Source organism: Cyanistes caeruleus, chromosome 6 (genome assembly GCF_971803275.1).
Source record: "Cyanistes caeruleus chromosome 6, bCyaCae1.hap1.1, whole genome shotgun sequence".
Lineage (NCBI taxonomy): Eukaryota > Metazoa > Chordata > Aves > Passeriformes > Paridae > Cyanistes > Cyanistes caeruleus.
Window position 1 is genome coordinate 50,455,286 of NC_141706.1, and position 23,909 is coordinate 50,479,194.

Genomic DNA, 23,909 nt, shown 5'->3' on the forward strand with positions numbered 1-23,909 from the left:
GGAAGACTCTAAATATCCAGAGTCTCAGATTGCTTTTTTTAAGTCTCATTCTGTTCCTTCCAAGTCATACTGTAGTCTTAAAAGGTTGGCATGCCTTCCACAACATTTGCAGCTCCTCCATTTCAGCTTGCAGATCACTCAGCATCCCATCTTCCCTGGAGAAAGGCTTATAATGTGAATTCATGTGGGATAGCAAATCTTCCCATCATTAGAATACATATTTTTATGAAGGAAAAACAGATCATGGATTTATGGCCAAGACATAAAGTCCTAAGTGTGATGCCTGTGGGAAAGCAGAGTAGGTTGTATTTAGCAAAAAATCAGTCTAGCCATCGAACTTATTTTATATATTATTATATTATATATTATTATATATTGTTATGTATTATTATATTGTTATATTATTATATATTTCTATATTATATTATATTATATTATATTATAATATATTGTATTATATTATATTATAATATACTGTATTATATTACATTACATTACATTACATTACATTGTATTATATTATATTATATTATATTATATTATATTATATTATATTATATATCATATCATATCATATCATATCATATCATATCATATCATACATCATATCATATTATATCATATATATTATTCTCAGTGCAAAGACAAGATCAACTGAAGTCAACTCAATTAATTAAAACCACAAAAATGTCAGTCATGGATATGAAATTATGATGTGGTATATTAATTTTTTTTAGCCTATTGTTGCCTCAAGACTTAGCATTTCTGCTGGTTTCCATGTTTACAAAAATCTTTTAATTTTAAGCCCTTGAGTATATTGGCAGCAACTATGTGAAAGGTTGTCAGGTTGAAGCATGAAGTAGTAACTACACTAGGGGATACAGTAAGAAATATTAGCTTTATGCATATGGCAGTAAATTATTATTTGTATAAATAAATCAGATATATTTTGTATTCCTGAAGAAATTTTTATTTTATTACCAAAGAAATCAAGTACTTCTGCCAAAAATCTTGATTTTTATTTATTGAATATTAAATAGGGCTGAAGAGGAAAAAAAGAGAACAACTAAAAGTTCACTGCCAAAGGTCAGTGCCTAGGTATCTAGAAAATTCATAGTTTTAACCTTTGCCACAAGGGAGATATGAGCACCAAGGGTAGAAATTCAAAATAGTCTCCTTACATCTGGTCTGGCTAGCAGATAAAAAACCAACATAGAAAGGTATGAACATATACTGGAAATTCTGTGAGAAGATGTGATACCCCACTGCAAGCTCAAAGAAAGCAGCTTTCCAACACCTGGGGTGTAAAATCTTGCACTGGTCTTTCTAATCTACCACCTTTCTAAATGTAAGTGGTAAAAGAAGGACTACCTCTAATTTTTGGGTGGAGACTACAGAGAAAGACAGTGAAAGATGTCAGGAAGGTGGTTCAAAGCATCTAATTATTCTTTTTATATATTCAATTTATTAATTGACCTTGTGTAGAGCAAAACTGGTTTTGAATGGTCTTTTTTTGTTTTTGTTGTTGTTGTTGAACTAGAAGAAGAAAGTAGACTATTTTAATCTTTTTTCAAAACACAGACTTATGGGCATTTTCAGCAACAGTTGTTAACCTGTCAAGTAACCAGCAAAATGCAGGACTGAGAATAGAGACCAGTCTGTTAAGTAAAGCCTTGCTTTTAGAAACTCAGGAACCTCAGTACCAAAATACTAATTTTTTAAAGAAGCTTGTTGCATCTGACATTTAAGGCAGTTTGTTTTTTATAATGGCCTTTGATGGTGAAATTGAGCCACAAAATGCATCAGAAAGCCTTGGAAATAATTTGAACTGTGACAACAGATCAACATTTGAGTCCTTTCTGTTTCATAATGTGACTTGATGAGTGATAGGTGAATTTTTCAATGTTCAGAGGCTTGGATTAGATAAACAGAAGAACTGAATGATATTCTGGCTGTAGTAATTTGAATTTTCTGTAGCCTGGCTAAACAAACTAGTCTCTTGGAGCCAAACTCAGACTGTATTTGTGAACTAATCCCACTGTGTTCATTTGGCTGCTGCTCATCTACACCAGAGTGGAGCTTAACTCTATCAAGTGACTCTGTTGGCAGGTGTAGTACTTTCCTTGTCCCTTTTAAGATTAACTATTCCTGAAGCCAGGAGGGAGCCACTGCAGCCTCTCTGCCATCCTGAGCCTCCAGAACCTCCTGCCAGTTGTGGTTGTAGCTACACCAAAGGGGGAACGGCTTAATGGGTGGGAAAATTTTAGTATTTTGTTTTTGTTTGGGGTTTTTGGTTGTTTTGTTTTCCTATCTTTTTGTTATTGTTGTTATTTGTTTGTTTTATTGTTTGTTTTGTCTTGTTACAGAGATATATATATTCTAGTAATGAAATACTCTCCCTTTTCCCGTATTTTTTCTTGGAAGCCCCATAATTTTTGAAGTCACAATAATTTGGAAGGAGCTGTTGTCTTTCCTCCCCAGGAAGGTTTCCAGCTTCCTTGGCAGACATTTGTCTTTTATACCAAGACAACGTGACAAGGGATACTAAATCCCTGTGCTTAACATATGGAAAACTTTCAGAATGTGGCACAACTGAAGATTAAATAAAGGGCAGAAGTACCCACAGCACTACCTTACCCATCCTTAATTGTGTGTCAGTACCCTCATGCTAAGTAAAAAAATCATCGAAGTATTTCCTAATTGTATTCCTCTCAGTTGCACATAGGAGCAAAATTTAGTCCCCATCTGCCTTGGCCATCATCTTTCCTTCTTTCTCTTTCTCTTTCTCTTTCTCTTTCTCTTTCTCTTTCTCTTTCTCTTTCTCTTTCTCTTTCTCTTTCTCTTTCTCTTTCTCTTTCTCTTTCTCTTTTTCTCTTTCTCTTTCTCTTTCTCTTTCTCTTTCTCTTTCTCTTTCTCTTTCTCTTTCTCTTTCTCTTTCTCTTTCTCTTTCTCTTTCTCTCTTTTTTTCCTTCTTCTCTTTCCATTAGTGCTTTTCACGAGAGGCACACAGTCTTGATTTAATGATCTTCTTTGCTTCAGTGTAATTGTTTCAATGTGCTCACTATAGCTTTAATGCTTCAAGCCATAAAATTTAAAGACTTCAGAGAATTCACCTGAATGGAAAGAGTTTGTTATGGTTGAAAATGACATGCACTGCTGTTAATTTAAATAAACACAAATAAACCCACAGAAGTGTTGTCCAGATGGTTTGTTTCTTTAGCAGAAATAATGTGGTGGGTCACAAATCCAGAGTTCATTAAGATTTTAAAAATCCATTTGCTAAAGAGAAAATGCAAAAGCTGCCAATAAAAGCTTTTGCACAGCCACAAGAATACTGCTTTCAAACTTCTTGAATTTTTAATGCATTTGGGAAGAAGGGAGGGTGGAGGAAGAGAATTAATACAGACTTTTCAAGGTGAAATATTTCAACATTTCTAATGGACTCCAAAATGTAATCTCTGAAGCTTCTGTGTCTATTGCAGAAGCAATGCAATTGTGTCATTTAAATTCAGAGAGCCCTTTTTCATTTCCAAAGAAAACATTCTCACCACAAAAACTTAGGAAACATTTTGACAGGCTAAAATCTCCATCAAATATCAAAGAATATATCTTTGAATCTTCTTTTTTTTTCTTTCTTCTTTTTATCATAAATTTTTGATGTTTAAGGATATCTTTTACTGCGTCCTTTCTAAATTCGCTAACATGAAGACTATCCAGAAAGTTATATTTGACAAATCATTTTCTTACATACCAGCACACCTACTATAATAGTTTCCTAGAAAGATATATTCTTCATATGTACTTGTAAGCCTGGGTGGCACAAAACATGGTGCTATATTCAAAAAGCAGAAGTTGTATTTCCCCTGGTGTTGCTTGATTTTCATCAGTACTTAATAGTACTAGAATTCAGCCCTTTTTGACTTGTACAGCATTTTCACTTAACAGTTCTCTCCCACTTTTGAATGAAACATTGTTTGTTGTTTTGTTTTGTTTTTCCTCACTGAAACTCTATCTCATTATAAACTTTGGTACATTTGACCTTACATTTAAATCATGGTCTGTCCCAGAATGACTGTTTCCCAAGTACTTATATCATTAGATATGATCTGCTTTTCAGATCATTGCATGACAGATTTTGTATGAGCTCAGCTTTTTCTAGGATCAGTCTAATTTAATAATATTTTAGGCCATGATCCTTATTTATTCCAGTTTATTTGATTTATTGCTGCATTTTCCCTCATATTGAAAAATTCTTCCAAGTTATTATAATTTGTAAATGTAACTGTTAACTTTGAATTTCTTTTTCTAAGCTTTTTTTAATGTGTGTTACATAACACAGTCACTATTACTGAATACTACAAATAGAAAACATTGAAAATCTGCAGGCAACTAAGTTGTGTACAGATTTAGTCAGATGTTTTTGATTTGGGCTCTTCCTACTGTTATGAAAGCAATGTTTTAAAAGACTGATATGTGATACTGATATGAAATAGTTATAGCTTCCTAAAATATTCCATGGTTGCACACATACATATCTATCTCTGTATGCATGTCTTTACGACAGTCACTTCAGAAAAATGCACTTGTGACAGGAAAGACGGCAAAATAAAGACATGTGATGTTTTAAGGAGATGGTGGTTGATCAAGCAGTTATAGCTGAGAAAAATATAATCAGGCTGTTAGACACGGACTGATGTGATTTACCATGCATACTCCCAAAAAATTCATGCTCATGAAATTATTTCTATAACACAAATCTGTGGGTTTGCATACACAGACAGATGTGTGCGTGCATTGTCCTTAAATATTTAAGGATGATCAGTGAAAATCTAACCTATCAAATAATCTGACCTCCTAATATAATGGCAAGCATTTTCCCACCTCTAAGAGAAGATCATGAAGGTGGGTTTCCTAGACATCATGTTTCTCAAAACGTTATCACAGTCTTGTTCTTTCCTCTCCTTCCCCTAAGACGTTCTCTCTGTCTTGTTTACCCTTTTGGTTAAGATGTTCGTATTTTTAGTCCAAATCCTAATCTTAGAAAATTTTGAGTCCCAGCAGAGAGGTAAAATGTTCAGATGCCTCCCTGTTGCACCTTATTTTTCTGTGAACTTCATTTTATATTAGGAAACTACATTTCTTAAAATTGGTTCATGGAGCAATATATGCTCTTGTAAGCATAAGAGGTGTACACAATAAGTAAACTTTAAGCTTGGGACTCTATTTTTAATCACTTTTCAGTTCTTTCTTATAAACTTCAAAGAATATTATATCAACATCAAGCATAAGGTAGTAGGTCTTCTTTTGACAGTGTTCAACTATTTAAAAGCTGAACTAGATATTTATTGCCACATTTTTATTCATAATACCAGGTAGGTATAATTTTCACATACATATACCATAGACAAGATTTTTTTACAGCATTTTCATAATGTGTAGATTTTACTATGTGAAATATAAATATCTTCTGGTTTTGTATGAAATAAAATTATATAATCCTCTCTTGACATTACCTAATAATTTATCTGTGGGATTAAAATGAACATGCATTGATTTAATTCCAAACTGTGCAGTTTCCAGCTCAGGTATTTATGATGTACTAAATTTTTAGTTTATATAAGAATGCATAGATATACATAGGAAATAAAATTGATAAAAAATGCAATATTTGTTTTAGCTGAGCCCTGCAAAGCAGCTATTATCTTAACTTCAAACATATTCCAGACAAGTGTTTTGAAAAACAATGTTGGCATCTTTCTTTATTTCATAAGAACAAGACTGTCAATATATATTTTAAGAGAAAAATGTATTTGCCAAAAATCTTTTCTTAGCTAGGATGAGAATGTGTCCTACAAATAAGAATTCCTGCTGTCTCCTTCTATTAATAAGTAATCATATACATCTTGACTCTTCTTCACCTCTTCCCTTTGCCAAGCAGGCTAATCCCTGAAAGTTGTTCTATGGGAGCATCCATTTTTCCTGATCAGCAAAGAAAAAGTCTGCAGAAGAAGGGGCTCCTTTATTAGTCTGATGAAGCATCCTTCTAATGAACTTTGCCACTACTGAAACTGTACGTTTTGAAGCATTTTGACAATCTGGAGCAGAGTCCACCCAGCCAATGGCATGGGAGTAGCAAAACAAGGACTTCTCCTTGCTCTTGCAGAATGTTCGTGCTTATTCTGAGAGCATTCCCCAGCCATGTATAAGTAAAGACATTCTTTGTTCTTGGTTACTTTTGTGTATTGCTTTCAAAAACACACTTTTCCCACACATTCAGCACTGGTTTGGCAGCCTGAATAGTTTCACCAGAGCATGCTACAGGACAATGAAGTATTTATCTTGCTCTATAAATATTACTTAAATCCTGCTGGGAAAAAGACATCTCTAGTGGTGAAACTTTTGACCAGACTTCAACAAATACATACATAATATCATTGGCAACTCTTTATCACACAAAGGTTAATTTTAGGTTTTGTATTCCTGAGCCATCTGACACAATTTTTTAACATTAAAATATACACAGTGCAGTAAGATAAAATAGAGCCTAATTGCAGAAAAAAGATCTTTGCTATGATTTTTTTTACTCCATCTAAGACTAAAATAGTTCCTTTGACCTTCCTTTATTTCCATAGTTTCATAAGATTCCAGTGTTACTCTTGCTTCTTCCAAGTACCAGTGTGTCCTTTGTACCCTCAACTGCCTTGCATAAACCTTTATATGAAGATATATAGATTCCTTCTTCTTTTTATTTTTCCTTGTTTTTTTCTTTGACTTTTTTTATAATTTCCTATTTAAGGTGCATTAATAAAATGGGGGAAATATACAGAGGGTTGTAATATAGTGTGTAACATTTCTAATATTTCTCAAGGTAGACATTTCAAAATTAAGGCAAAAAAAATTAAAAATCTCACAAGAAGTTTTATTTAATTCTTTATCTTCCTAGCAGAAGAAAATATCACAAGTAAATACCATTGAATCAAAGGGGAAATGCACAGTGTTTCCTGTTGCATGCATCTTTAACAGGAGTTGTGTCCCTTTTCCAGGTTTATGAAAGTGTTAACTATCCTTTCTTTGTGAGAGAAAACTGATAAAGACCAGGACTGGGCTAAACTCTTGCTACAGAAACACATCTCTGAACTGAGCCTTCATCTGTGGCTGATTCTGAATCAACATTAATAAAATGCTCCTTTGAAGGACTAAAGCTGTTCAGACTTCCAAGTGTCAAAGAAGCTAGTGTAAAATTTTATTGATAGATAGATAGATAGATGGATAGATAGATAGATAGATAGATAGATAGATAGATAGATAGATAGATAGATGGATAGATAGATAGATAGATAGATGGATAGATAGATAGATAGATAGATAGATAGATAGATAGATAGATAGATAGATAGATTATAGATAGATTATAGATAGATTATAGATAGATTATAGATAGATAGAGATAGATGAAGTGAATTCACTTGGATCAAATTTTAGAACTAATAAACTAACTTTTCTCTGAAGATATTAAAAACCTTCTTGGTCACAACCCTGTACCACCTAGTCTAGGTGAGCCTGCTTTAGCAGGGCAGTTGGAATAGATAATTGCCAGGTGTCCCTTCCAACCCCAACTATTATGTGATTCTGTGATATTTAAAGACAGATATTTAAAGAGGAGAGTAATTTTCAGATAACAAGTACAACTGAGAAATTTTAAATGAGATGGCAATTTGTGATTTTCTTAATTGCAACTGACATTAGTCCCACTCCTATACGTATATTTGCTTATCTTCTGATCAGGATACTGATTATCTCTCCATGGGTTATTTAGAATGAAGGAAAGGGCACAAGTAGGAGAAAGGGTTAATCACAGTGTGAGAGCACTATTACAGAGGTTCTCAAAAAGAATGAAGACTAAAACATAGACACAAATATAGTCTATATTTAATGATCCATAGAGTTGCACTAGCATTGCAGGTAGTGCACTGAGCCATGATATTTGCTGCTCAGATAAATCACATTTAAAACTTTTCTTTGAGTGAAGCTTGTTGCTGGCCTCTTTCTCCATATTGTATTTCCATTTAGTTCATCTGCCATAGTCTATTAGGAAACAATGTTTTAAAAATGATGTTAATTAAAAAAAAAAAGCTGATAGGCAATCTGGAAATCTTTCATTTCTTCTGTTCCTTAGACACTTCAGTGCAATTGTTCCAGTCCACAGCAACTAACAGAGGAAAAAGGAAAAAAAACATACACTGACTAGATGTTATTAGATAGAACCTGAAAACTGAGCCTGAAAAAGCATTTGGCACAATAAGAGTAAGATATATGAGAGAATCTCTGGAAATACAGATGGAATTGCCATGTTTGTTTGCAAATATGGTATTAGGGCTTGAAAATTCAATGTTTTGTTTTGGGGTTTTTTCCTTCTTTTCCTTCTAGAAGTTTGCCTAGGGTCTTTTCTCCTAATTTAATGCAGTATTTTATGTTCTTGCAAATGTTGTATAGCTCTACTATAATAGATCAATACTTCTACCAGCCAGTGAAGCCTACTCTAGCTATAGCCAATATTCTCTCTGTAACAGCTCTCTGGAAACTCACCTGAAATTTCCACCATAACTAGTTATATCTGTGCTGTTGTACTTGATTTTTACTCAGATAAATAGTGCCTGGGTTATAGAAATTGTTTAATAGAGTTGGCATTCAGCAATTATTTAGCTGAAATTACTAGCTTTAGCATTTTTTCTCATAAAGTGTGACTTTTGATTAGGAATTTAACATGATAGCCTGCTCAAGATCAAACTTTATCTTGGAAGAGGACAGCTGCTGTTTGGGAAGCACGTTTGTAGTTGCTTTTTAACATCAAAAATTTGCACTTCAAAGTGGCACAGAAAAGAATTCATTGCCAGCTAGAGGGGCAGCTGGAAGATAAAGTGATGGATACACGAAGAACTATTGCTCCCAATCTGTTTTAGTTTGGTTTTTTTGTTTGTTTTTTTTTTTGGAGAGGGAGGCAGGGTGGGACAGCATTTCTATAGAAAAAGAAATATAGAATTGGTCAACACTGGACATTTCACAGTGGACTTTTAATAAGATCCCAGAATGGGGTGGGTTGGAAAGGACCCACCTTTAAAGATCATCTAGTTCCGCCCTCCTGCCATGGGCCAAGTCACCTTCCACTGGACCAGAGGTTCCAAAGGGAAAATTAAAAGAGCAATATTTACTGGTACAATGTCTGAGAGAGATGGGTGTCAACACATGGAACACTCAAACATTAAATGCCTTATGATCATTTTTACCTGGAAATGAAAAGGCAACGGTGCAGAATCAGAGAGCATGAAAAAAAAAAAAAAAAAAGAAACAAGCATATGTACTCTGGGTTAGCTGCTGTATTTTAATAGTATTGAAATATAGAAATGAAAGATGCATGATAAATTACAGTACTTTGGTTTTTGAGATAACAAACATAGCAGTTTTTAAATCTGTAACCAAGGAAAATACCATGGACCAGATTGAAGACAGTTAATGAAGATGCTTCAGTACCTCAAATGCCAGACTGCCAATGAATCTAGGTTTATTAGTCCTATGGAAAATTCTAGTGGAATTACACTCTAGGCACATAAATGTCTGCAGAAATTTGTACTGTGACTTTTTGTTTTGCTGGTAATGCAAAAAAACCCACATGAAAACCCTAGGAGCTCCTACTGGGAAAGTATCTCTGCATTTCTAGTATTTCAGCAGTACATTAAAGTTCTATTGTTTTGTTTTGTTTTGTTTTGTTTTGTTTTGTTTTGTTTTGTTTTGTTTTGTTTCTAAAGACTTCTGCCTATTTCTGTAAGCTTATTGTGTTGCATAAGAAATAAAAGCTGATATAGCCAGAGAAGTATATTTTTCTGTGGTATCATCTTGAACAAAAGACTGCCTTTTCCTAAAAATTCTGCTGAAAAATTTCATTTTATGTTTCAGATAGCTTCTTGGATAGTCACTTAGCTATAGGTGATAGTCAGTTATAGGTCAATCTCCAGAGCTTTGACTAAAAATGAAATGTTGTTAACTTAAAAGAAAGAGGTAATATCATTGGTGGGCCTGCTGTGGACCCACTACTCCAACATCATGAAGGATTTTCTCTGTCTTTTGTATAATTTTTGGATATTATTCTAAAATATTAAAACACAAAATTCATAAAATCATTGAACAATTAAAGTGCAAAAAGACATTTAACTTCATTGAGTCCAATTGAATTGTATTTTTCTGGAATCAAGAGACCCAAATTCAAATCCCTATTTTCAAATGCATACTAAAAAAAAGGTGCAAGGAAAATCTGGTTTTATTGTGAGGTATTGAGTGATAATTAATCACCCTGAAAGAGCAATGAGCTTAAAAATGGAAAGCTAACCAAAACAAAATTATTAATAATAACTTCTAAAAACTGTATGGCAACTATTCTTCCTTTCAGTGATGCATTCAAGGTGTAATACTAAAAACAGTAAGAGCAATAGAAGAGGGACTAAAGCTATGTAATCCATTATTAAGTTGACACAAGGATATTCCTCCTACAGTTTTGGAACCTAGCCAAATTCAGCCCAATTATGCCCCATTTATGCTCCTTGACTGATCAACTTCCTTCAGTGCTATTAACTGAGATCCTCCTGAAAACTTGCATGATTTTCATTTCTTGACTCTCTCCTTTCTCAGCCACTCTTCACCTAAGCAAAGCAGTCTTTCAAAGAACAGGAAGTGCTCCCTTTCCTTCCATTTCCAATTCCTTGCTCTGGTTCTTCCAGGGCCTTTTTCTACAGAAAATATGATGCACAAGAACAATTCACAGTCAAATTACTCTTTCACTGCTTATTGTTTCAGTGCAGCTTTCTTACCTGACAAATGAAAGTCACTCCCATTACATCAGCCCTTGGTAACAATCCCAGCAGGGGCTCTAAAGAGCTGCTAATACAGTGCCATGACAGCAGCTCACTTTTAAGTGCCATTTTTTGTCTTTTGACATACTCTGGCTCTTCAGAGCCCCATTTTGTTTGCACTTGTTTAAGGTGTAGTTTTTTTCCAAATTACAGAGATAAAGATCTTGTCTAGATACTTACATAGTGCTTTTCAGTTAAAACAATGTTTTCTCCCTGGTTTGGCATACACTGATAAGTCCTGACCCACTTATATTCATCCATTTACCTCTTCCTGACTTTTACCCTCCCTTTTGAAATTTTCCCATCAGCTACTTCTATTCCATCATCACTTTACAATCAAGCATAATACACTTTACTCCATTTTTAAGGACCTTAACAACCTTGAAATACCCACCTATCATATCTTATTTATGATAAAATGTCACCTCATACTTCAGATGGATGCGCCACTATTTGTTATATTTTCAAATAAGCCTCTTGCTACCTCTTAGATATGGGAGGAGTTTCTCAGAAATATTTTCAGAGCAGCTAACTGCTACCATATTTCATCTCTCCCCTTAAAATTCTGCATCCTGCAGAATGCTTATAAAAAATATTGGTATTTGTTTGGTGATGTATTCCTAGTGCATATTGATTTCAGATTGCATATTGATTTTGCATATTGTCTCAGAGATTTTTATTTATCTACCTTCTATGACCGGTTTTATGCATAAAAAACAAATTAATCATGGCAGGAATTGTCTTTTATCCCTGTGTTTGATGTGTTTTGGAGCTTGCTCTATGGTTGTGTGAAAGCAAAATTCAGCTTTGTTTTTAGTAAGACATGAGAGAGTATTATTCTTTAAGTAGATTGTATTAGATCTTTGATATTTCTGGCTGTGTAAAAGTAGAAACCGAATGAATTTAGAAAGAGCTGAATCTCAGCTTTGCTCACACGTTCTCACAGCCATTGTTAGTGAATTTTCTGGTCATTCTCATTCTTTAGCCACAGACAAACATTTTCATTGTTTTAAGATTGAAAATATTTGTTACTTCCAGATTTTTCTTCATTTGGGAAAAAAGAAAAGTGTTCCTACTTCTTAAGTCAGTTGGGGTTGTGATGTAAAAGGATTAAACAGATAATAAAAGTGTGACAAATATAAGCAGCTTCACAACTGCCTTCAGACATGAAAGCTATAGAGAATGATATATTCAAGATACTGATGAAACACTGATTTGTGTCATGTGTTTATAATATTGTTATTTTATCCTTCATTATTTAAAAATACATTCAGGCGTCACTTGATTTCTTGTAACTGCTGCTACAAGTTGAACATGTTTCCATTGCACTGCATGATGTAAGAAGTGCACTAGGGAAAGAAAAGTAAGGTTGAATAAATAGTAAGTACCTAACTTTAATATACATGTGCAGCACGTACACTGCACTCATCAACAGGCACTGCCAGGCCACGTTGCTGTGCCCAGCACGAGTTCAAGGTCTAACAGGCAGGAGTGATGCATTTGGCAAACCAGCACAACTCCAAGCACACACAAGAATGTATTGACTGTCGTCCAAGTGATCAGACAGCATCCAGTGGGCCAGAACACCACACTGAGTGGTCCAACTTAGATCAAAATGAAAATGGAAACAAATTGAAAATTTTCAGCACGAGACGGTTTTCTCAATTATTCTGATAGATGTATCCTTCTATTTCCTACTGTCCAACAGGCTAACAGACACACGTGGCTTTGGCAATGCCTCACCAAATGTGGGAGCACCATGGTCTGAGCAAAAGCCATAATAAAGCAGGAAAGAATTTTATCACAGTAGCATCAAGGTTGGAAATCATTTAAGCCGGATCTTTCACAGAAAACAGCACTGAATCAATTTATTTTGAAACTGTCTTCAGAGACAATTTGAAAAGGTAGCAGAGAGCAATTTAGCAGGTCACTGGATGAACAGGCAACAAAAATTATATGCAGAATTTCTACTTTGTTTTCCTAAAATGGGATTTTTTGTAAAATTTTATGGCTTAATACCAACAGATTCATCTATAATACCTATATTTAAAGAGTAGACTAGCCTTAGGGATTAAATACCAGACACAAATACTATCCAGGAATCTTCCATTTTAGCAGGATTGTTTATTGTCACCATGAGATTAACTTCAACCACTTAATATCCTTATAAATGTTCTGAAACCAGTACAGTTCAACACAAGTATAGCCTCACAATTTGTGCATATCAATATGTTGGATGGAACATTCTCTCTGAAAATAGGATTCTTGTTAAAATATCTTTTTCCATAGGTCAAATTTCTTTGAGCCTTTGTCTCTCACTTACTGAGAAAAGAATTTAACTGTTTGTTCAGAGACTGAATGAGGACATTTTTCATCTTTTTTTGAGTCAATATGGATCCAAGAATGGTGGAGCCAAGGGCCAGAAAGAGTGATGTAACACTGAGCATGGCATGTAGAATCATAGAATAGGCTGGGTTGACCCATCAGGATCATTGAGTGTAAATTCTGTCCCTGTACAAGACACCCCCAAGAGTCACACCATGGCCTGAGAGAATTGTCCAAATTCTTGTCGAGCTCTGTCAGGCTGGTGCTGCAGGCACTTCCCTGGGGAGCCTGTTCTAGTGCCCAGCCACCCTCTGGGTGAAACACTTGTTCCTGATATCCAACCTAAACCTCCCCTGACTCAGCTTCATGCCATTTGCTCGAGCTGTGTCAGTGCTCACAAGATCAGAGAGGTCATACTTGCCCCTCCACTTCCCCTCAGGAGGATGTTGAAGACCAGCTGGCTGGCAATCGCTCTCAGTTTCTGTGTTCTTCCTGGGATTATGACAGATAAAACCAATAAAACTTGTATTCTCAGACAAGAACTGAACAGAAAAAAAAGAACAGTAAATGTTTCAATACCAATAGTTTGTGTGAGAATAAATAAGAGCACAATAAAACCTGTGCAAGGTCTGCAATTACTTCCTAACAAGCACACAAATTCTGAAAATACAGGGAACAGAAGTATCTATATTCATAAATGTTGTTATTGCTGGTTCCACCAACACACAGAAACTACAAGGCTGTCATGCCAAATGTACTTCAGTAATTTCAGAGTAGAAAGAATACTGAAGATTAACATGCATACATCTTGCATGAAAAATGAAGAATACTGATTTCTAATTAAATGAGATATTTAGGTATAAGAGTAATAACTAGAAAAGATCAGATTAACAGATTAAGAAGTGGCACTTCAGTCAGACTGAGAGGCTTACATCTTTTTGATTTGTTACCTATATTGGATGCACATACCTGAGAAAACAGGCATTTCCTGGGTAAGTACATGATGTAATGAGTGAACAACTGCCACAAAGGGTTAAAATAAATGGGATTGCATCAGGCTGGAATTTATCACTAGTGGGATTTTGCAGAGCTCCATCTCAGGGCTAGTTCTCTTCAATACCTTCATTTAATGACCTGGATGAAAGACTTGAAGTGTTACTAAGTTTACAGATCATAGTTAATTTTGACAAGCTGTTGATTCTTTTTAAGGCAGAGAGATCTGGACAAATTAGAGGTCTGGGCAATCATCAGCTGTGAGAAGCTTAACAAAGTGACAGATTCTGTACCTGGGATGGGGCAACCCTGGATGTATGGACAGACTGGGGATGGAGAGGCTGGAGAGCAGTGCTGTGAAAAGGGACCTGGGGGCCCTGGTCGATGGTGAGCTGAACATGAGCCAGCAGTGCCCTGGCAGCCAGGAGGGCCACCTGTGTCCTGGGGGCACCAGACACAGCATGGCCAGCTGGGCAAGGGAGGGGATTGTCCCACTCTGCTCTGGGGCAGCCTCACCTCGAGCACTGGGGGCAGTTCTGGGCACTGCAATATCAGATGTAAACCTGTTAGAAAGCAGCTAAAGGAGGTGGTTGGGAAGACAGTGAAGGTGGTGAAGGGCCTAGAGAGGAAGTCATAGGAGGAGTGGTGAGATCACTTGGTCTGCTCAGTCTGGAGAAGAGGAGACTGAGGACAGACCCCATTGCAGTTATACTTCCTCATGGGGAGAAGAGTAAGGGCAGGCACTGCCCTCTTTTCTCGTGACCCAAGGGAATGGCCTGAAGTTGTGCCAGTGGATGTTAAGGCTGGTGTTAGGAAAAAGTTCTTCAGCCAGAGAGTGGCTGGATACTGTAACAGGCTCCCCAGGGAAGTGGTCACAGCTCTTTTGTCTGAGTTCAACAAAAATTTGGACGATGACCTCAGCACATGGTGTGGTTCCTCGGGCTGTCCTGGGCAGTGACAGAAGTTGGACTCCAGTGGTCTTTGTGGGTCCCTTCCAGTTCAGGTTATTCTGTGATTCTGTGATTTATCACATCTGAGAAAGAAATAAAAATTGGTTCCAGAATGAGTGGATGTAATCTGATGTTATATTTATTAATCACATAATAGTGGCTTGCCTATTTTATCCAAGTTGTCATCCCTGCAATGAGAATTGTAAACATCTCACAGTAGGAAACCCTTTATTTCATGCTCTCATCAACTCTGATCTTTGATGCTTATCATAGTTTCCTGTTGAACACTGAGACACATCATGGGCATATTCTGCCAGAATAGCAACTTACCGTGGCTTTCTGACCAGAATTCAGATCAAGTATGCAACAGTTGGAAATGATATGACAGTGCTGTTCCTGCCAACATTTGATCATGCTTTGATTTATTTGTCAGTGCAGAGGTGAATATTTTTACAGCACTTTTGTTTCACTTAGCCTTTTTCTGAGAAGAAAGTACGTTCTTCAATAATTTCCCACATTTTTAAACACTGATAGTTGTCCACTTGAACTATGTGTTTTTAAGTTAGCCAAATACTAAAAATGAAAAAAAAAGTTAAATCTAAACTTTACATCTGGTTTCAAATGCACACCCATCTATTTTAGAAGCACAGATATGTATGTAATAACACAAAGGATGTTTATGAATCTTCTATTGTTCTAATCCTTTCATTTCCTCCATAATAACCTTTTTGTCTTTTTTCCCAACTCTTGGGTTTACTGGCAATGATCTGTTTGTGCCAGGGAGGCTGTGCTGATTTATACTGGCTAAAAAATGAAACCCCTCTTTTCCAGTAACTGTATTCTGTGGGTCAATTTTTTTTTTTTTTTCCCATTAGTTTATGTTTCTGAATTCATTTTTTCCCTTTCTTTGAATTAGCTTTTTTATACTGCAAATGCAGAACACTGTATTTTCAGTGTTCTAGTTCCATCCTATATTCCTTCATGAAAAAAATAAAATGGTGTACTACACAGCAAGTTGTCAGGGCTTGGGTGTGTTTCTCTGCATGTCTTGTGGTATTATACTGAAGTTATTTCTTCAGATTTTTAGACCTTTTTCTAAGTAAAAGAAATTCAATAGGCTTTAAAATTTTTTGGGTCTAAATCACCATGACTTTACCCCCAGTAAAATATAAGTGTAATACTCTTGGCGTCTTTAATATTATTCCAGCATAAACCTCTAACTATTATTTTAGCAAATTAGGTCTTTTATTTTTAGAGACTTTTGTAAAGCAAAAAAATTGTGAGCTTGTGGAGTTTGTGCAATTTAATTGAATATTCATGAAGAAAATTTAGAGTATGAACATTCAGTGCTGATCTGTAGAGTTTTCATTTGAAGTCTTCAACTTTTTTCTAATTATGTGTTCCTCATTTAATTAAATATAAAATGAATTGCTATTTCTAAAATAATGTGGGTAAAAATCCATCACTTGAAGTTCCATCCAGTACCCACTGAAATAAATGTGGATCATGTCATCTACATTCCAAAGTTTTCATAAAAATGAGTTATGATCTTTTGTTCTCTGTGTTAAATCTAAATCATGAAGTTGACATATTATAAAGTTAAGAATCTCGGGCATAAAATTAAGAGTGTTGTTGACTTGGAGTCAACAGAAATAACAAGTGAAAAGACACGTTTTGTAAATGACTGTTTCTGCTAAAGACTGCATCATGTTTCTGTATAGGATTGTTGGAAAATGTTTTAGATCTCTGGAAATAGATTTAAAAATTGGTTAAATGATATGAAAACAGGATAGCTAACGGGGTTGGAGACTTTTATTCCTTAAACACTGCTGGTGATTCTATCCCACAGCTAAAATACCACTTTAGAAGCTGCATAAACATACTGTTTTCTGCTCCTCCTGTGACAATAACACACTGGTACACAGTGGAGTGTGCTGTCTTTTCTGTGAAATGGTTGCCACAAGAGTAATAACTGTGAACCCTGATACTAATCCCATTTTTCAGATTATATCTGACACCTCCATATGGGCAACTAAAAATGTGTAGGAGGGTTGGGATGCTAAAGAACATGCTCAGTTGTGATTCTTGTTTTGTAACAAAATGCAAAGTAAAAGCAGAACAATAAAAAAAAAAAAAAAAATTTGCATTCTTATATGGCTGTAACATAAAAGAAAACTCTACCCTCAAATTCCTCATATATGCCAGCATCCAAACAATGTAAAGTTTCTATCAAGGCATAAGTTCAGTTTTTATATGCTACATTATTTATCCAGTGGTGTCCTTTAGGCATTACATTTGCTGCTTCTCTCTGTGAGAAAGTTATCCATTTATGAGGGTTTATACTACCATCTAGTGTAATCTTCTTTCTTTTTAATAAAATATTGTCTTACACTTAAGCAAATCCCCAAACCCATGGCTGTGGATATTTCTGAATATAGTTTGCTGAAAATGCATTTGTCCATGTGTTAGAAAAAGTGATCTTTCCTTGAGGTCAAATATTAGTTAAATTTATGATTGCAACTTTTCAGCATTCAAGACATGTTTTATTAATTACAGAAACAAATTTGGATTAAAGGCAAATGGCTGCCCTCCACAATCTTTAATTCAATTAGTGAAGAAATAGCCTGTCTTTACTGAGATAACAGAGGCTTAATTGGTGCCCCTTCCTTCCTTCCTTCAGTATTCTGTATTAAAGAGGGGGAGATTAATGTCTGCCAGGAAAGGATGCAGGAATCAGAAAGAAAGATGAAGAAACAAGGCATTTTTAAATGCAGGACCTGCTATTTGATGCTTGAATTAAGCAGCTTTCACTCACACTTTGCTGTTTTAATTTTCAGAAGGCAAAGAAAAGGAGACTAGTTTACCCAAGATATTTCCACATTCCAGTGGGACTATTTAGAGTTTGCCTGTGAGCGTAGGTAATGTACTGGGACTGGAAGAAGAAGCAAGAAAGATTATGTAATGAATATATAACATATGTAAGGAGGGTTCTAGGAACCAGGATTTTATCTTCCTAATTGATGCACATTCAGACTGGACTACTACAGTCCCAGGAGGAACTGGAATGAAAATGAAAACTGATTTCAAAGGAAATCAGTGGGGTGTATTCTGAAGTAAGATACACATAGAGGGATGGGGTAAATTTACTTGTTGACCTATTCATTACCCCATCTAAATCTCATGTAATAGGAATCATAACAACACCCAATTCAAAGTCTAGTTAAGCATTTCTTCTGCTTGAAAAAGAAACTGTGGCCAGTATCACATAGTGATTAGATTGATTAGATAATCAGATTAATTTAGATTATCTAAATTAAATCTAAAAGATTATGGAAAAGAAGGAAAAAAAAAGAAAATAAAGAAAAAGGAGAAAAACCACATAGTAAAAAAAACACCCCAGTTTGTTAGCACAAATCACTCTTCTTCTTCAAAGCAAAGGGATAATATCTTCCATTCTAAATTTCAAATATCTGACCCTTGCCATCCTTTTAGGGCAATTATGTCACCCAATCTTCTATTGATGCAGTCATTTTAGAATCTAATAATGACAATTATTTTTTGACAAGAAACATCTGTTTCCTGTCTGGAAGAGGTGTCTGATCATCCTCAGCTTTATGCACCTTCCCAATGTTCATCCTTACAGGCCTTTTACAAAAGCTAATCTGCTGATGCATGTGTTTGCTTGCTCTCTGCTAGCAGTTTCATTGATTTGTGAAAATCCACATATTAAATACAGGAACTGTGTCCAACAATTAGGCAGCTCATCATCCTTCTGATTACTTTCAAGGCATGATCTGGCATTTTACTGTTCAAGTGAATTTATTCAAATTCTTTTTTACCAGAGAGCACACATGCTTGTAACAGTCATATTTCCTAATTTTTCTATCTTATCTTTAAACTTAGAAGCTGACTTAGGAGTTGTATATGCTAGCTTCTGACAGGGAACTGGAAGACATAAATGCAATGCTGAAACTATACCAGATGAAATAATTTTTAAGTGTGCAACTTGGAGTTTTCCACAGTTTCAGTTTCTCCTGCATTTCACACTGAGGCAAGTGCACAGAATTGCAAGGATGGCATCTGAAAACTGAAGAGGAAAGACTTACTGAAAAAGTTTATTCACCTCCCGTGGTATTGATCTAAAACACAGACCGCATCTCCTATATGACATTCTGTGTACTGACATTATAGAAATGCTTGAAAACTGGTATTTCTAAGTGCCAACACAACAGCACAGCAATTTTACAGTAGCCATGAGTATAAATACAGGCTGTTTACACTGTATATTATGGTAGATGAGAATAAAGATAATCTGATATAGAATATTTCAAGTCATTGCAAAGAAAATTGGATTTTTAAATTCCTTCATTTGATGATTTTCAATAGAATACGTACCTATTGAGCAATTTCTTTCTTTTTGAAAAATGTTCAGAAGAGTAAATTAATGTGAACAAGGTGGATGTTCTGTCTTTAAAAAGGATTAATTCTAACCCTTTAATTATTGGAGATTATCTTTCTTTTAGAAAAACTAATTAATGCCAAGGATTTTCTTTCCAGTAAATTTTAATTAGAAATGCTCTGAAATTAATGAAAATCACCCCTTACAAATTTTGAATAGTATTGACTCTGTTTTTTATGCTCCCAGTATAGTTTTACAATCTTTTCCTTACATTTCTATTTTACTTTTTTCCTTCATTTTACCTCTTAATGACACCTTTTATAAAATATACCTATTTTAATAGATTCATTTGCTGTAGTTATTCTAGTGTTCAGTATGTCACCTCTATTTTTCTTACTGTAACTACCAGAGACCTCATTAGTAAACCAGATCTCTTCAGAGTTGTTCTGAACTTGCAAGACAATGGTTGCTATTAAGAACTCACACAAGAGAATGTGATTTCTATGGGAAATGATAGTATTTTTGTCTAGTTCAGCATCATAGCTAAAAGCATAAAACTTGAATTAGTCCAGGTGTTTTAGGTTTCATTCTCTGAACCATTGTTTTCTAGCTTTCTAGTATCATATGGGTTTATTTTCCTGGGGTATTATACCAAGCGGTTCAAACTAAAGATGATGTTTCCTTGTGACATGAGGTAATACGTGCCAATGACTTTTTGACAATGATTATTATCACTTTCAAAGTGGAAGACACATTTTTTTGAAAAAGGCATGCAAACTTCTGTAGTTCTCTTAGTATAATTTGAAGTAAATCTCAAGTTTCCAATAGGTACTATAAGAAAAAAGAAGTAGGCACAGAGTTTACAGAGCTGTTCCAGGTGCTGCTGAACTCAATAGCTTGTGATACAAGAAAAACACACTAAAATTAATAAGAGTAAAATTCAGTTCCCCTCAAAGAAATATTTTTCACTCAAAATGAGAGTTTGTTTTGTTACAGGAAACAACAAAAGTCATGATTATTATTATTATTATTAGATTGGATTGGATGCTACTACAGATATTAATGGTATTCAGACTTTAATGAACGTAGTAGAATATGGCTAGATATAATCATAAATAACAGCTATCATTTTTGGTGTTCTGCTGAAGGATGTGGTCTTGTTCCCTGCTGGATACATGAGAAGGCTCAAGATAGATCCCTAATAATTAAGTCCTTGGTAAATTCTGAAAATCATTTATATCTCAGAATCACACTGCAGAAATAAAAGGTGGCTAAAACTCAATGATTTGGTATTAATGGAAGGTAGATTTTGTTTTCATTCTATCTATGGTTATATTTCATCAGGAAATTGCAGGGGAAAAAAACTTTTTTTTTTCTATTTAAATACCCCTGCCAAAAAGAATTTGTTCTCATGGAAAGCACCGCCAGTTTTATGACCTTCTCTGAAATATGGCTTTGGGAAGCTGCATGGTTGCATGACATTTGATCAGGTAGGACATTGGAAGAGCAGCACTGTGAAATGTGTGACTTCAAGAAAGCTCTGCTGCACATGTGGAGCACGTCTTGTTATCCCAGAGCCTCCTACTTTCAACTCTAGATTCATCACGAGGTGTCTTTGTCACTGGACACATTTCAGCTGCTCTGTCCTGGTATTCACAGGAGGAGTCAGTTTAATAAAAGTGTGAGATTGCTGTATTATTGTAGCCCTCTTTTCTTCTGATTAAATATTTCAGACAATTTGTCTCTGAAAACTTCTAGTTTGTTTTTGTTGTTTTTTGGGTTTTTTATCCTCTTCCTGTTTTTTTTCAATGAGTGCATGCACTAGTATATCTTAGTCCTGTACCAGCCCAAATAACAACAATGTATTTTCTTACTCTATTAATAGACAACATCTGCATACAAGAGCTACACTTGCAAGTACTCAAGTCTTGGGAAAACAGCTCTTTTCATCCAAGTGATGTATTTTTAATTTGTGGGGTTGATAAGCAGACAACAAAACCCAGCTAAAAAGAAGGAGGCTCTCTAAATGTTGACTGCTGTGATGCAGAACTACACTATAAACACTGTATATGATATTACCAAATATTGGACAGGTTTCTTCAGTCAAAACTGATTTATTTAGTAATGTGCTTATTAGGCCTCTTGTTTCTTCATTTCTAATAGAAGCTTGTGTGAAGAAGGGTGTTGCTAAGGCATATGGGACCAAATCCATAACAAAGACATACAAAGATAAATACAAAGAGTATTTATCATAAAGATATTGTCAATGTTATACACCAAGAAACTGAAAAAAAAGACAAAAAAAAATGATGTTTCATATAAATCAGCCAAATTCTAGGTCCAGGATGTATGCAAGGTATGTAGAGAAGTGACTGACCTGCTTTGGGGGTCTGTTGAGACTGCATGCTTGGCTGTGAGAAACACGGAAAGTGAGTAAAGAGAAAAGACAGAGGGGAGAACTTGTAGGTGTTGACTGCTGAGATTCCATGGAATTCTATGCATTAAACTGTGTACAGTAATAATAAAGGCATCTCTTTGAATCACTTAAAAAATTTAAATAAATCCAGATAACCTAGTAAGAGAAATAAGAGCTAATTACAATAAAGTCGTGAAGATCAATTGCATGTATGTTGGTAGCTTCATTTTATTGCCTTAACTTGAAGAGCCAATCATAATAAGGAAGGATAAAGAATAGTTAACCTGATTCTGATTGCAGAATCCTTCTTTTCAGCATCAGAGAAAGATTTCCTGTCATTTCCACAGTAATCTTTATCTTAAGAACTTTACATTTTCTTATTATGAATTATCTGAAACTGGAATTAAGCATCGAGATTTCTCATATGTGGGATGGATATCTTTGACCTATTTAAACAAGGGCAAAATATTACTCTGGAAAACTTTAAGCTGCAGATTCCAAAATGGCAACAGCAGGATCTGGGCAGGCACCAGAGTTTAAGTAAAAGCTATACACTTTTAAGTGAAATATAACAAAGATTGCCTTATGGCCACTTAAATGTCTTTTTTTTTTTTTTTTTTTTTAAATCAGACAAGATTTAACTTTTAATCAGAATAAATCAACATAAATAAAGTTTTCAGATTATGCTAAAAATGTCTTTGATTTGAGTATTTACCTCCCCTGCTGTGTCCAAGCTTACTATGGTAGCCTTAAACAAGGGCAGTCAGTTACCATTTGGAGAAGGCAGTATCATTCCAGTGCTAATATGTTTAGTTTTGTGTGTGCCTATCTGCTAGTGCACATCTGCTTCTGTCTACATGCCATTATTTCTGTCCAAAAGAAACAGAAGTTTAATTCTACCCTGGCTCCAAAATATCACTCATGTTTTGTCTGCCTGGCACAATGCAGAAGTGTATCAGACTTCACCTATTTAAAAGCACAATGAAAAAATAAAAATGACAAAAATAATATAAATACAAACAACAGAAACACCAAAAAGACCCCACAAAAAACCCACATCAGCAGCCACAATGCTAAAATAGATTGGTCTTACAGAGAGTATCTGATTTTGGCATCCTAAACAGTTTATACAGCTCTGTCTTCATATAAGCCTATATGACAATTCCTTACATCATATCAGTGCACTCGTTATTTCTTTACACTTAAGTATTTATCCTTCCAAAGGGGATACTTAATGAGAAATATATAACATGCATATCATGCACTTTAATTAATTTCGCCAAATACTTTAAAACCCTCCAATGGAAAACAAAAATAAACAAAAAAACACCATGTGGATAGAAATTTTAAAAACATTTCTATAAATGTGGTAAATTTTTTATGTAATTGCATGAAAGCTTTCCTGATATTCAGTAGATTTAAAGCTGGTGTTTGTACTACTTGTGCAATATCATATTAACATATAACTTGTTTATTGATGATCTTCAGTAAAAATAATGATGTTTCTCAAATATTTTTGTACTTAGAACTTTAAAGGAACTGAAACCTATAAAGACTATCAGACCTGTAAATTGCATTGTATAATCAAATTTTTATACACAGAATGATTTTATTTGATGCAATGGAACAAAAAATTGTTAAGGATCAATGGTTTATTTGCTACAGTTTTGAGTGAAGTAAAATTTGACTCTTTTTCCATGCACAACCAGCCAGAAGATTCTCATGTATTTTTTGTTTCATTGCTCACACTAAAAGTGAAATCTGTATTCCATACAAAAGGAAAGTTATACTTCTTTAATTGAGCAGAAAAAAATCAAAAGAAGAATCAAGTGGAGTTTTAGAAATTGAAGACACATTTCACTTTTATATGCTTAAATAAAAATAAAAATAATTTTATGATTTCTTCTTGTTTTAAACAATTTTTT